The sequence below is a fragment of the Otolemur garnettii genome, unplaced genomic scaffold (genome assembly GCF_000181295.1).
Source record: "Otolemur garnettii isolate 467f Iridium unplaced genomic scaffold, OtoGar3 scaffold00205, whole genome shotgun sequence".
Taxonomy (NCBI): domain Eukaryota; kingdom Metazoa; phylum Chordata; class Mammalia; order Primates; family Galagidae; genus Otolemur; species Otolemur garnettii.
Window position 1 is genome coordinate 64351 of NW_003852600.1, and position 12327 is coordinate 76677.

The window sequence follows — 12327 nt, forward strand, 5'->3', positions numbered from 1 at the left end:
GAACATCTTTAAACCTCAAGCCCATGTAGTTAAGAGAGGGAAGGAAGTGTCCTCTTCAGGCCAATAGTCCCCTCTGGCAAGGTAGCTGCTTATTTATGGAATTTTTTAACAACTTGGGGGCCCAAAGCAGACTCCATCTTGACCACATCATTTTTATTTAATGATGGAGTTTTTCTGGGTATGTTTTATCTTTTGGGGAGCATGAACACCCATGTAAAGGTGGGTAGCTGAGATTTGTTTGTTTGTTTGAGACAGAGTCTCACTATGTTGCCCTTAGAAGAGTGCTGTGGCATCACAGCTAACAGCAACCTCAAACTCTTGGGCTTAATTTGTTCTCTTGCCTCAGCCTCCCAAGTAGCTGTGACTACAGGCACCAGCCACAGCACCCAGCTATTTTTGTTGTTATTGTTGTTGTAGTTGTCATTGTTCTTTAGTAGACCTGGGTTGAGTTCAAACCCACCAGGCCCAGTGTATGTGGCCAGCGCCCTAACCACTGAGCTATGGGCACTGAGCTAGTAGCTGAGGGTTTTAATGTCGCCTACAGAGCTAACATGGTCAGGTCCTCTGCTTCTTCGGGACCCAAGAACAGGAGAAGAGTTGCTGTTTAAAGGGGCTGCACCTAGCAATTTATACATTTAAAACCTGAAGGATCAACACATCCTCAACAGTTGCTATCTATTGTTATAGGCCTTAATCTGTATGGGTGGTAGTCGCTGAGACATGCAGTTCTGATAGGCTCTGTTGGCCCTAATGGTACATCCCATGTCATCCCATGTTGTATGATCTTTGCAGCCTGTTTGTATTTGTATTAGGGGCTCCATTTAAAGGTAGGTGGATGCTGTTTGGGTAATCTTCATTTAAAGGACCAAAAAAAGATATCCTAATGTAGTATATACTGTCTTTAATGTCCAGACGGGCCCACTGGCTGTTGACTTTCTTCCTTGTTTGTGGGTGCTACCAAGGACAGCAAAGTCTGTTTGACTTCATTAAGAATATACCCCTGGCCTGGCTTGGTGGCTCATGCCTGTAATCCTAGCACTCTGGGAGGCTGAGGCAGGTGAATTGCCTGAGCTCACAGGTTCAAGACCAACTTGAACCAGATCAAGACCTTGTCTCTAAAAATAGCTGGGCATTGTGGCAGGCGCCTATAGTCCCAGCTACTTGGGAGACTGAAGCAAAAGAATCACTTTAGCCCAAGAGTTTGAGGTTGCTGCGAGCTATGATGCCACAGCACTCTACCAAGGATGACAAAGTAAAACTCTTTACACACACCCCTGATTACTGGTAAGATGGCTCCCAGGACCTGCAATTTTTGAACAGATCCCTGGATCTTATCTGGGTTGAGGTTTCTACCTGAGTGTACCATAGTACCTATGACCTTATACAGGGCTTGGTCAACTTGCCTCTTAGGCAAGCAGTGAGGATGTTGTCACCACAGTGAGTGACAAATACATCGGGGGTCACCTGGCTGGCTACAAATCCAGCCCTTCCTACTGAGAGCATTTTGTGGAGAACTACAGTGAAATATACTGTAGGTCATTTTGTATGAGCACAAATTGGTCCTGATTTTTATCCCACAAAAAAATCTAGAAGGCCTTAGCCAGATCAACAATAGTGTTTTAGTCTCCCTTGTGGGCTGACAGCAATGATGTCAGGTACTGCAAGAGCCGATAGCAGCATTTAATCTTTGGTCATCTATTGTCAAGTCTCTGGGGTCCTGAGGCATTTTTTACAGCTCAGAATGAACTGTTAAGCTGCAACCAGATAGTGCATAACACTTGTGCTTGCAGCATCAACAGGGGACTGTCCTTTTCTCTACCTGGAATGTGGTAATATTTTATTGAATAACCTGCTGGGGGCCTGATGCTGTGGCTCAGGCCTGCAATTCCAACACTCTGGGAGGCTGAGGCAGAGATCCCTTGAGCTCAGCCTGAGCAAGAGGTATACCTGGTCTCTACTAAAAATAGGAAAAAATAATTAGCTGAGTGTTGTGGAAGCTATTTGTAGTCCAAGCTATTTGGAAGGCTGGGGCAGGAGGATAGCTTGAACCCATGACTTTGAGAGTGCTGTGAGCTACAACCCCACAGCACTTTAGCCTGGGGCAACAGAGTGAGAGTCTATCTCAAAAAAAAGAAAAAGAAAAAGAAAAGAAAGAAGACAAAGAAGAATAACCTGCTGGGTCTTGTGTAATTCAGGTGCTGGGTAGGAGTGAACAATCCCATTGTTATGGCTTAAGTCCTTTGCTGTGAGTGAGCAAATCCCCAGGGGTGGCAGCAATGCTAAAAGTAGCCAAAATATCAATCCCTGAACTGCATTCAGTAGGGAGAACCATGATCAGCAGCACCTAAAATGGCCCCAAGGGCCACACCCAAAAGCATATGCTGATCTGTCTGCACCTGTCATTGCAATAATCCTCAGTGTTCAGTTTACCCTGACCCCTTCTGAGCCTAGATTAATGACATTTGGACACTAGTACCCAAGAGACTCATAACAGTTCAGAATTGTCTTTTATTTTGGCAGAAGTATAGGGTCCAGTGGGAACCTAGAGACCTTAGTTTTACCCCCAATTTTTTTTTTAAAGGAATATGAGGATAGATCTCCTCCTAGCCTGACTCATCATATTCACAGTCAAAATTGTCCTTTTAATGCTTACCTGAGAGAGGCAATACCATGATCACAAAGGTGGTTTTCCCAGAGCAAGGCTCATCCATCTCACTTGAGGTGAGCTGACCTCTGAGGTACCCTCAGCTGGAGGAAACCTTGTTGCATGATTTGTGGCAGCAGAGACTCTGCTTTCCTTTTCCCTGTAACAACAGAAAAAAAGAAATGTTCTCAATTATCCTGTTCAGGACATAGAGAAGCCATAGTCCCTTTGTCCAGAGACTTGGATTGATGCTACATAGGATCCTAAACCTTTTCAATCTTATGAACTCTCTTTTTGTTTGTTTGTTTTTGTAGCTTGGATTAGGACCTTAACCTCTAATTTGGTGAGTCTGCTCTCTAATACCATTGAAGAAGGTCTTCAGTAGGAATTTCATCAATTTTCATTTCACCTATCCTATTTTAACAACCAAATCCTCATTATTCTGTGAGTCTGCTCTATTTTCTCCTTTTTCTTCCCTTTTTCACCCCTTAGATTCCCTTTCTTGTCCTCGGGGTGTTGCTTCTTGATATCAGGAACTTACTTCAGCCCAAATTGTTAGAAACCATTAAAACTATTTTGTCTTAATCCCAAAGCCAGAAATTTCAGTGAAGCTTTCCCATTTCTTCCCCCGTGGTCATTTCGGGGGACAAAATGGGGATAATAGTGTCTTCCAATAAGGAGGCCCATGTTGTGTGAGAGCTTCCACTGGGTCACCACGTAGCTGGGACAGCCTGCAGTCAGGTATACCTTTTACCTGAAGAGCACTCATGGCTTTCTGAATGGTTTTCCAGTGGGTCTCAGTCTAGCGAAGTCCCCATACTTGGAAATACTGTTCTTAAGTTCTTTGCAACCTAGGTGAAGAGCAGCTTGGGCTCATCTCTGTCAGCAGCTTGGGCTCATCTCTGTCCTATTGGTCGCCCTGTTCAATGCAAACAAAAAAAAAAAAAAAAAAAAGCACTGCAGCATTGCAGAGGTTAGCTGTCCTAGACTGAGCCACTTGGCTGAGACATTTGGGTTTGTGGCATACCCTCACCAAACAGGTTACTATCAAGTCTCACAGGACTTCCCTGGCCTCTGCCCATATCTGTCTTTAAGGGATTTTTGTTCTTGTTTTTCCTTTTCTTTTCTTTCTGTTTTTTTTTTTTTTTTTTAGATGGACTCTCACTCTGTTACCATGGCTAGAGTGCCTTATCATCATAGCTCACAGCAAATTCAAACTCCTGGGCTCAAGAGATCCTTCTGCCTCAGCCTCCTGAGTAGCTGGGACTACAGGTGCTGGCCACCACACTCCACTAATTGTTCTGTTTTGGTAGAGATGGAGTCTCACTCTTCACCAGGCTGGTCTCAAAGTCCTGAGCTCAAGGGATCCTCGCTCTTCAGCCTCCCAGAGTGCTGGGATTACAGGCATGAGCCACAGTGCCCATGGTGTCTTTCAGTTTCTGTGTTTCATTCTCAGAAGACCTCATTTCAACAGTTTCCTTTTTGACACCACCATTGGTGGTTTGGTGATGAATGAAAACAGATTTTACTTGGGGCTTTTAAGTGGCCAGACCAAGAAGAGCTTCCCACATGTGGCCTTTGGTTTCCCTCAGGCATAGTCTGTGAGCCCAGGGCAGAGGAGTTGGCAGATGGGGTGGGAGTGTGCAGGTGGCTGGGAGAGAGCATAATTTTCTTATATTTTTAAGGCCCACTCTTGCATTTCCAGCCTTATTGATTGTGCCAGTTTGTCCCTGTTCACAAGAGATAGCCCACATCTTGCATACCCCACGCAACCAGCACCAGGCCAGCGCTTCAGTTGGCCCATCAGCCCTCTAGGAGCTGGCACCGCCCCCACATGGCTGGGCTGACTGGCGCGACTGTGCAGTAAGCCAGGTCTGTGGCTGCCACCAGCAGCAGCAGTCCCAGAAGGTCACCACACTGAGTGGTTTGCAGGTGTTGGGATCACCAAGAAGACATGACTCACACAGGCCCTAGATGGAGCAGCACTTTGCTCACTCAGAGCAGAACAGCCTCATTGGTGGGTGTGGGCCCCCCAGCCAGATGCATGCAGCCTACATGCCCCTAAAATAAATAGAAAACTATATTGTCCTTTGTCCTTACTTCCTTCTCTAGCTACCGACCCATTTCTGGCTTCTCACTTCATTTTCACCTTTCACTTACTGTGCTGAAAGTACCACCAGCCATCTTCATGTCACTAACAGTTATTTCTGTTAACTTTCTGGATCTTTCAGACAAATTCAACCCAGTTAACCTGTTTCTCCCTGAAATTGTTTCTGAGATTTCACACTCTCCAATTTCCCCCTCAGGTGTCCTTTGCTGGCTCTTCCTACAGGGCCCTGGCTGTGCTCTCTCTTCTCTATTTATATTCTTCCCTTCAGGAGCTCACTCCTGTCACATGTGAAATCCCTTACTCATGCCAATGACACTCAAGCCCTGATCTCTCCTTTGAACTTCAGACTCATGCATCAAACTGCCTCTTCAATGTTTCCACATACACAAGATATTTTCCTTAATTTAGCTCTTTAAGTTCACCATTTCTAGGAGCGGTCATAAAATTTTTAGTTGTCTGTACTATCATCAAACCTAGACTTTACTGACCAGTTGAGACATTATGAAAAATGTTATACTAAGAGACAGAATTTTTTAATTCCTTTTTAAAGGTTTTTTTTGTTTAGTTTTGGAATAAGTTAATTATGCTTATAATACTTAGCTTGGTATTTGTATTTCTCCCAAAAGCTGAAATAGTGCACTTTTTCTTATGCATTCATTATATAATCAGATCTGGATGCGTACTGACTATATTTTCAAAAGTTGTCTACTGCAGGATATCTACATACACTGTTGTACTAATTCCAGGCCACTGCCATTGGCCTTTTTTCCTTTTCTCTCCGCATTTATCTTTTCATACAGTTTCAGTCATCCCAGCCACATCAGTGTTTACCAAATGGTCCCTCTCCAGCCCTGACTTTTCTCAGGCCTATATATCTGATGGTCCACTGGATGCAACGAACGTTGCACCCCAAATTTAGCACAACCAAAACCAAATTAGCTTCTTTTCCCTATTCCCAAACCTAGCATTCCTGTCAATGGAGCTGCCATTCCCTCAGCTCCCTACGCCTCACTATACTGCCCTTATCCCTCACAGTTCATTATCCCACTCATTATTACTTCCTTCAGCGCAGTTCAGTGATGCCCCAGTGACATGAGTTTGGATAAGATAAACATTAGATAACTGAGATCTTCATGCCTCACTTTCCTCATTTCTTTTTTATTTTATTTATTTATTCTGAGACAGAGTCTCACTATGTCGCCCTCGGTAAACTGTCATGGCATCACAGCTCACAGCAACCTCAAACTCTTGAGCTTAAGTGATTCTCTTGCCTCAGCCTCCCAAGGAGCTGGGACTACAGGTCCCCACCACAATGCCTGGCTAATTTTTCTGTTGCAGTTGTCATTGTTTTAGCTGGCCAGGGCTGGGTTTGAACCCGCCAGACTCGATGTATGTGGCTGGTGCCCTATCACTGAGCAATGGGTGCTGCCACTTTTCTCATTTCTAATATAAAGTTTAAAATATATACCAGAATTTTTTTGAAGATCACATTATGAAATGCATGTAAGAACTCACCACAAGTCTTCATCACATTGTTCTCTTCCCTGCCTTCCTTTTTCTGTGACCAGTATTACACCAGTATACATCACAATATCTCATCTTAATGATTGCATGAACTCTGGGGAAAGCTGAATGAATACTTTTTAACTAAACTATAAATTCCTTCGAATTCAAACATTTTTGTGTATTCATATTAGCTTTCTCTCAAATACACTATGCACTAGGAGCTCAGTGAATGTTTCTTCAAAACACTGATTAAAATGATGATCTTATCTGGAAATTTGTTACAGAATGAGAATTTACTTTTGGTATAATGAATTATTCAAGACAATTTTAGTTTCAATATTGACCTTTATATGCTTTTTATTAAATCATTTCAAATATTTGGTAGTAATTTGTTGACTCTTTCAGATGTGGGAGTAATATTGATGGCTTCATCCTTCTGTTCACCTTTCTGTTCATTAAAGAGATAAATGTTTTGGAAGAGTTGTGTACTGGCTTCATAGTCATTGCTAATATTCACTGGAAGGCAGTCTTGTCAATAATCAGGCTCTGGACTAATTTCATTTTAGCACTGCATGTGTTAGAGTTATTAGTTTGTAAGTCAAAAGGAAGAGGGAAGAGTTTTCTTTAATAACTGGATATGTCACATATGTAGTACCTCCAAGTTTGACAGTGGTTCTCAAACTTCTATATGTATATGAATCACTCTACACCTGTACTGTCCAATACAGCAGCCAGTAACCACATATGGCAAGTGAGCAATTCAGATATAGATAGTCCAAATTGAGATATACTTTAACTATTAAATACAGACCAGAATTTGGACTGCACATGAAAAAGAAAGTATTTCAATAATTTTTATATTGTTACATGTTGAAGATATTTTGGTTACATTGGGTCAAGTAAAATATATTAAAATTAATTTCATCTGATTCTTTTTCTTTTAAAAAATGTAGGACAGTGCAGTGACTCACACCAGTAATCTGAGCACTTTGGGAGACTGAGCAATATATCAAGATCCCATTTCTACAAAAAATGAAAAAAATTGCTGGACTTAGTGGTGTGTGCCTGTAGTCCAAACTACCTGGGACACTAAGATAGGAGGATCATGTAAGTCTAGAAGTTTGAGGTTACAGTGAGGTATGATTGCGCTACTGCACTCTAGCCTGGGCAACAAAGCAAGACTCTTTCTCTAAAATTAAATGAATGGGAAATGAAACCAACAACTTACAACCACCTAATCTTCAATAAACCAAACAAGAATGTCCACTGGGGGTAAGACTCCCTATTTAATAAATGGTGATGGGAGAACTGGTTATCCACATGTAAAAGACTGAAAATGGACCCACACCTTTCTCCACTTGCAAAAATTGATTCAAGATGGATAAAGGACTTAAATTTAAGGTATGAAATGATAAAAATCCTCAAAGAAAGAATATGAAAAACACTGGAAGATATCGGCCTTGGAAAAGACTTTATGAAGAAGACCACCATGGCAATAGCAACAACAGCAATAATAAACAAATGGGATTTAATTAAACTGAAAAGTTTCTATATAGCTAAGGAGACAACAACCAAAGCAAACAGACAACCTACCTAATGGGAAAGGATATTTGTATATTTTAAATCAGACAAAAGCGTAACAACTAGGATCTATATAGAACTTAAATTGATCCACAAGAAAAAAACCAACAATCGCATACATCAATGGGGAAGAGAGATGAACAGAACCTTCTCTAAAGAAGACAGATGGAGGTGGAGGCAAAATGGCAGACTGCAGCCAGCTTTTTACAGAGGCTCCCACCCAGAAGAAGACTTAAAGGACAGAAGTTTAGCAAGTAAGCCAATGGTTTGGAGCTGAGCCAAGAGAGAAGATTGAAGAATGCACGTCATCCTTGCTGAGCCGAGCTGTGACCCCCCAAAGACAATAAAAAGGTACAAAATCCACCACCAAGCAGACGGGAGTCCCCTCCCCCTCAAGAAGGGTTCGCAGTTTACTCCATACGAACAAGCGAGCAGAGTTCAAACATCCTCCCATTCTATCCCACAGGAGAGACCCCCCCCCTAAAAAACTAGACCTCCTACCCCTACTAGGGTGCCACAGCACTCTCCTGCCAGGCACAAAACTGTAAAACTGTATAAAACTAGATATATTCTCTACTTGCAACTCTGAACTCTCAGGATTCCCCCCGCCCCAAGGTCTGGAGGTTTGTCACCCATGGAGTCCAGTTTCTTGGGCACTTTCTTGAGAAGAGTGGAGGGGGAAAGGGCCGGTGCTGGTATGTGCTGACTCCCTGGCACGGGGGCGAGTAGAAGACTGTCAGCTGAGTGAGAATTATACAGGAGTTGCAGTTTCCTGAATTGTAGACCAGCAGCAGTGGCAGCGGGAAAGGCTCACATCCCTGAGGCCATTCCGGAGACATGCCCTGTCTCTCTGGGCAAGCAGAGGTTCCGGGCAGCGGTACCAATCTGGGCAGAGTGCAGGGACTAGAATACATGCAGCTCACAACTTATAGGGAGGGGCTGTGAGTAGACTTTTTATCTGATCATAATAGCACCTAGCCCTCAGGGGAATATAGCTGAGACAAAGGCAGTGGGCGGGCAGAGGCTGTAATTGACACCTGAGTGTAAACTCTAATTGCTTGCTACCCAGGGCTGAGTTTTGTATCAGGTCTAGCAGTGTCTGACCTACAGAGGAATTTAGCCTTGCTCTGTCCTGTTCTGTCAGCAACTTCAACCAGGCATGGGGCCAGAACTGAGTGAATTGCTCCTTCCTATAGTAAACAGCAAAGGTACCCCTGCCAGACTCAGATCTCCTGGCAACTCAGGCAGTCATAAACCCAGGGAGCAGTTGCTCACTGGAGTGAACTGGGTCACAGCCCTGTGGGATTACCAGTGACTGGGTGCAAGGTGGGGAAGGAGGCATCAACCTTCCCAGACTAATTCATTTGCTAGGTGGGTCCTTCTGCCCTCACAGAACACTGGAGTGAATCATATCTGAGCTGCCAGCAGACCCCTCCTATCTAGTTGCTGGAGACTTTTTGAACTATTCCACCTGAGACTGGTGCTGACTGGGACAAATGATTTGGACCCCTTGAACCAGGCAAATCACCCAAGGACAATCCAAGGTGGCACCCTGGGTGTATGGTTGAGGAAAGATTTGATTTTCCATGCTCAATTGTTGTTTGTGGTGGGTGGGGGGCAACTTAATTGTTGGTATTTCTCCGCAGCTGAGACTTCAACCAAGAGTAACTGATTCACTAGGGTAGGACAGAGACCAGCTGAAAATAAGACAGAGCCACTTAGCCCCACCACACCAAGCAGGTCCCCAGTCTCTCAGGCCATAGCACCATACGGGTCCTTGACAAAGCTCAAGGGGAAAAGCCAAATGGGGTAAAACAATCACGGGGCAGAATTAGCAGAAAAGCTTCCATAATATGAATAACCAGAGTAGATCAACCCCCCCCAAGAAAGGATGTGGCAGATGAAACTGAAGATCCCCTTCATAAACAGATGGCAGAGATGTCAGAAATCGAATTCAGAATTTGGATCGCAAATAAAATTCATAGAATAGAGGCAAAGATAGAATTAGAAACTCAAGGAGCATTCCAAAAGTTCACTCAAGAATTCAACAAATTCAAAGACAAAACCACCAAAGATTTTGAAACACTGAGGCAAGAGATTGCATCCTTCAAAGATCTCTGAAAAACACAGTAGAATCCCTTGGTAGTAGAATGCAGCAGGCAGAAGAAAGGATCTCAGACATTGAAGACAAAGCTTTTGAACATCCCCAAGCATCCAAAGAAGAACAGAAATGGAAAGCAAAGATGGATCATTCTCTCAGAGAGCTCTGAGACGATTGGAAGAAAACTAATATTAGCCTTATAGGAATCTCTGAAGGCGATGAAGTTGCTTCACAAAACTCAGAGGCCCCTCTGCTTGAAATTATGAAAGAAGACTTTCCATATATGCCAAGAAATCCTGAAATTCAGATAGCAGACAGCTTCAGAACCCCAGCATGACTCCACCCAAATAAGACATCCCCCAGACACATCATAATTAGCTTCACTAAAGTTAACATGAAATAGAAAATCCTAAAAGCAGCTAGACATAAGAAAACCATAACCTACAAGGGGAAGAATATTAGAATGACTGCAGATCTCCCTGCTGAAAGCTTTCAGGCTAGAAGAGGGTGGTCATAGACTTTTAATCTCCTAAATCAAAATAACTTTCAACCCAGGATCCTGTATCCAGCTAAACTGAGCTTCATGTATGATGTAGAAATCAAATACTTTAATGACATTCACATGTTGAAGAATTTTGTCATAACTAAACCAGCTATCCAGGAAATTCTCAGACCCATCCTCCATAATGACCAGTGTAATCCTCCACCACAAAAGTAAACTCACTCAGAAACTTTTAATCAAATTTTAACTTCCACAGTGGCAAAAGGATTAAAAATGTCCACTGGACTTTTGAACAACTCAATACCCAAAATTCTACCAGACTTGTCAATAATTTCAATCAATGTGAAACCAAATGTGGTTTAAATTGTCCTCTCAAGAGGCACAGATTGGCTGATTGGATACAGAAACTCAGACCAGACATCTGCTGTATAAAAGAATCTCATCTTACCTTAAAAGATAAATATAGACTCAGGGTGAAGGGATAGCCATCTACATATCAGGCAAATGAAAAGCAGAAAAAAGCAGCCGTTGCAATTTTATTCGCAGATACAATAGGTTTTAAACCAACAAAAGTAAGCAAAGACAAGGATGGCCACTTTATATTTGTTAAGGGTAATACTCAATATGATGAGATCTCAATTATCAATCTTTATGCACCCAACCAGAATGCACCTCAATTTATAAGAGACACTCTAACAGGCATGAGCAACTTGATCTCTCCCAGCTCCATGATAGTTGGAGATTTTAACACTCCTTTAGCAGTGTTGGATAGATCATCCAAAAAAAAAAACTTAGCAAAGAAACTTTAAATTTAAATTTAACTATCAACTTTTGGATTTAACAGACATCTACAGAACATTTCATCCTAACAAAACTGAATACACATTTTTCTCATCAGTCCACTGAACATATTCCAAAATCGATCACATCTTAGATCACAAGTCTAACCTCAGCAAATGTAAAAGAATAGAAATTATTCCACGCATCTTCTTGGACCATCATGGAATAAAAGTTGAACTCAGTAACAACAGGAATCTGCAGACGCATACAAAAACATGGAAGCTAAATAAGCTTATGCTGAATGATAGATGGGTCAGAGACAAGATCAAGAAGGAAATTACCAAATTTTTAGAACAAAATGACAGTGAAGACATGAGTTATCAGAATCTCTAGGATACCGCAAAGGCAGTCCTAAGAGGGAAATTTATAGCATTGCAAGCCTTCCTCAAGAAAACGGAAAGAGAGGAAGTTAACAACTTAATGGGACATCTCAAGCAGCTGGAAAAGGAAGAACATTCCAATCCCAAATCCAGTAGAAGAAAATAAATAACCAAAATTAGAGCAGAATTAAATGAAATTGAAAACAAAAGGATTATACATCAGATCAATAAATCAAAAAGTTGGTTCTTTGAAAAAGTCAATAAAATAGATAAACCTTTGGCCAATCTAACCAAAAAAAAAAGAGTAAAATCTCTAGTCTCATCAATCAGAAATGGTAAAGATGAAATAATAACAGACCCAGTAGAAATTCAAAAAATCCTTAATGAATATTACAAGAAACTTTATTCCCAGAAATATGACAATCTGAAGGAAATCGACCAATACTTGGATGCACACCAACTCCCAAGTCTTAGCCAGAATGAAGTGGAAATGTTGAACAGGCCTAGATCAAGTCCTGAAATAGTTGGCTCAGCCCCTGTGGCTCAAGTGGCTAAGGTGTCAGCCACATACACCTAAGGTGGCGGGTTCGAATCCAGCCCAGGCCCACCAAACAATGATGGCTGCAACCAAAAAAAAATAGCCAGGCATTGTGGTGGGCGCCTGTGGTCCCAGCTACTTGGGAGGCTGAGGCAGGAGACTCGCTTGAGCCCAGGAGTTGGAGG

General features: G+C 42.3%; 1 non-coding gene across 1 annotated transcript; it reads left to right on the forward strand.

The window, feature by feature from the left end:
- The first annotated feature begins 2645 nt into the window (after window positions 1–2645).
- LOC111721941 lies at window positions 2646–2808 on the forward strand. Its single transcript, XR_002770924.1, has one exon. It is a non-coding gene; the product is annotated as a U1 spliceosomal RNA (small nuclear RNA).
- The last annotated feature ends 9519 nt before the right edge of the window (window positions 2809–12327 follow it).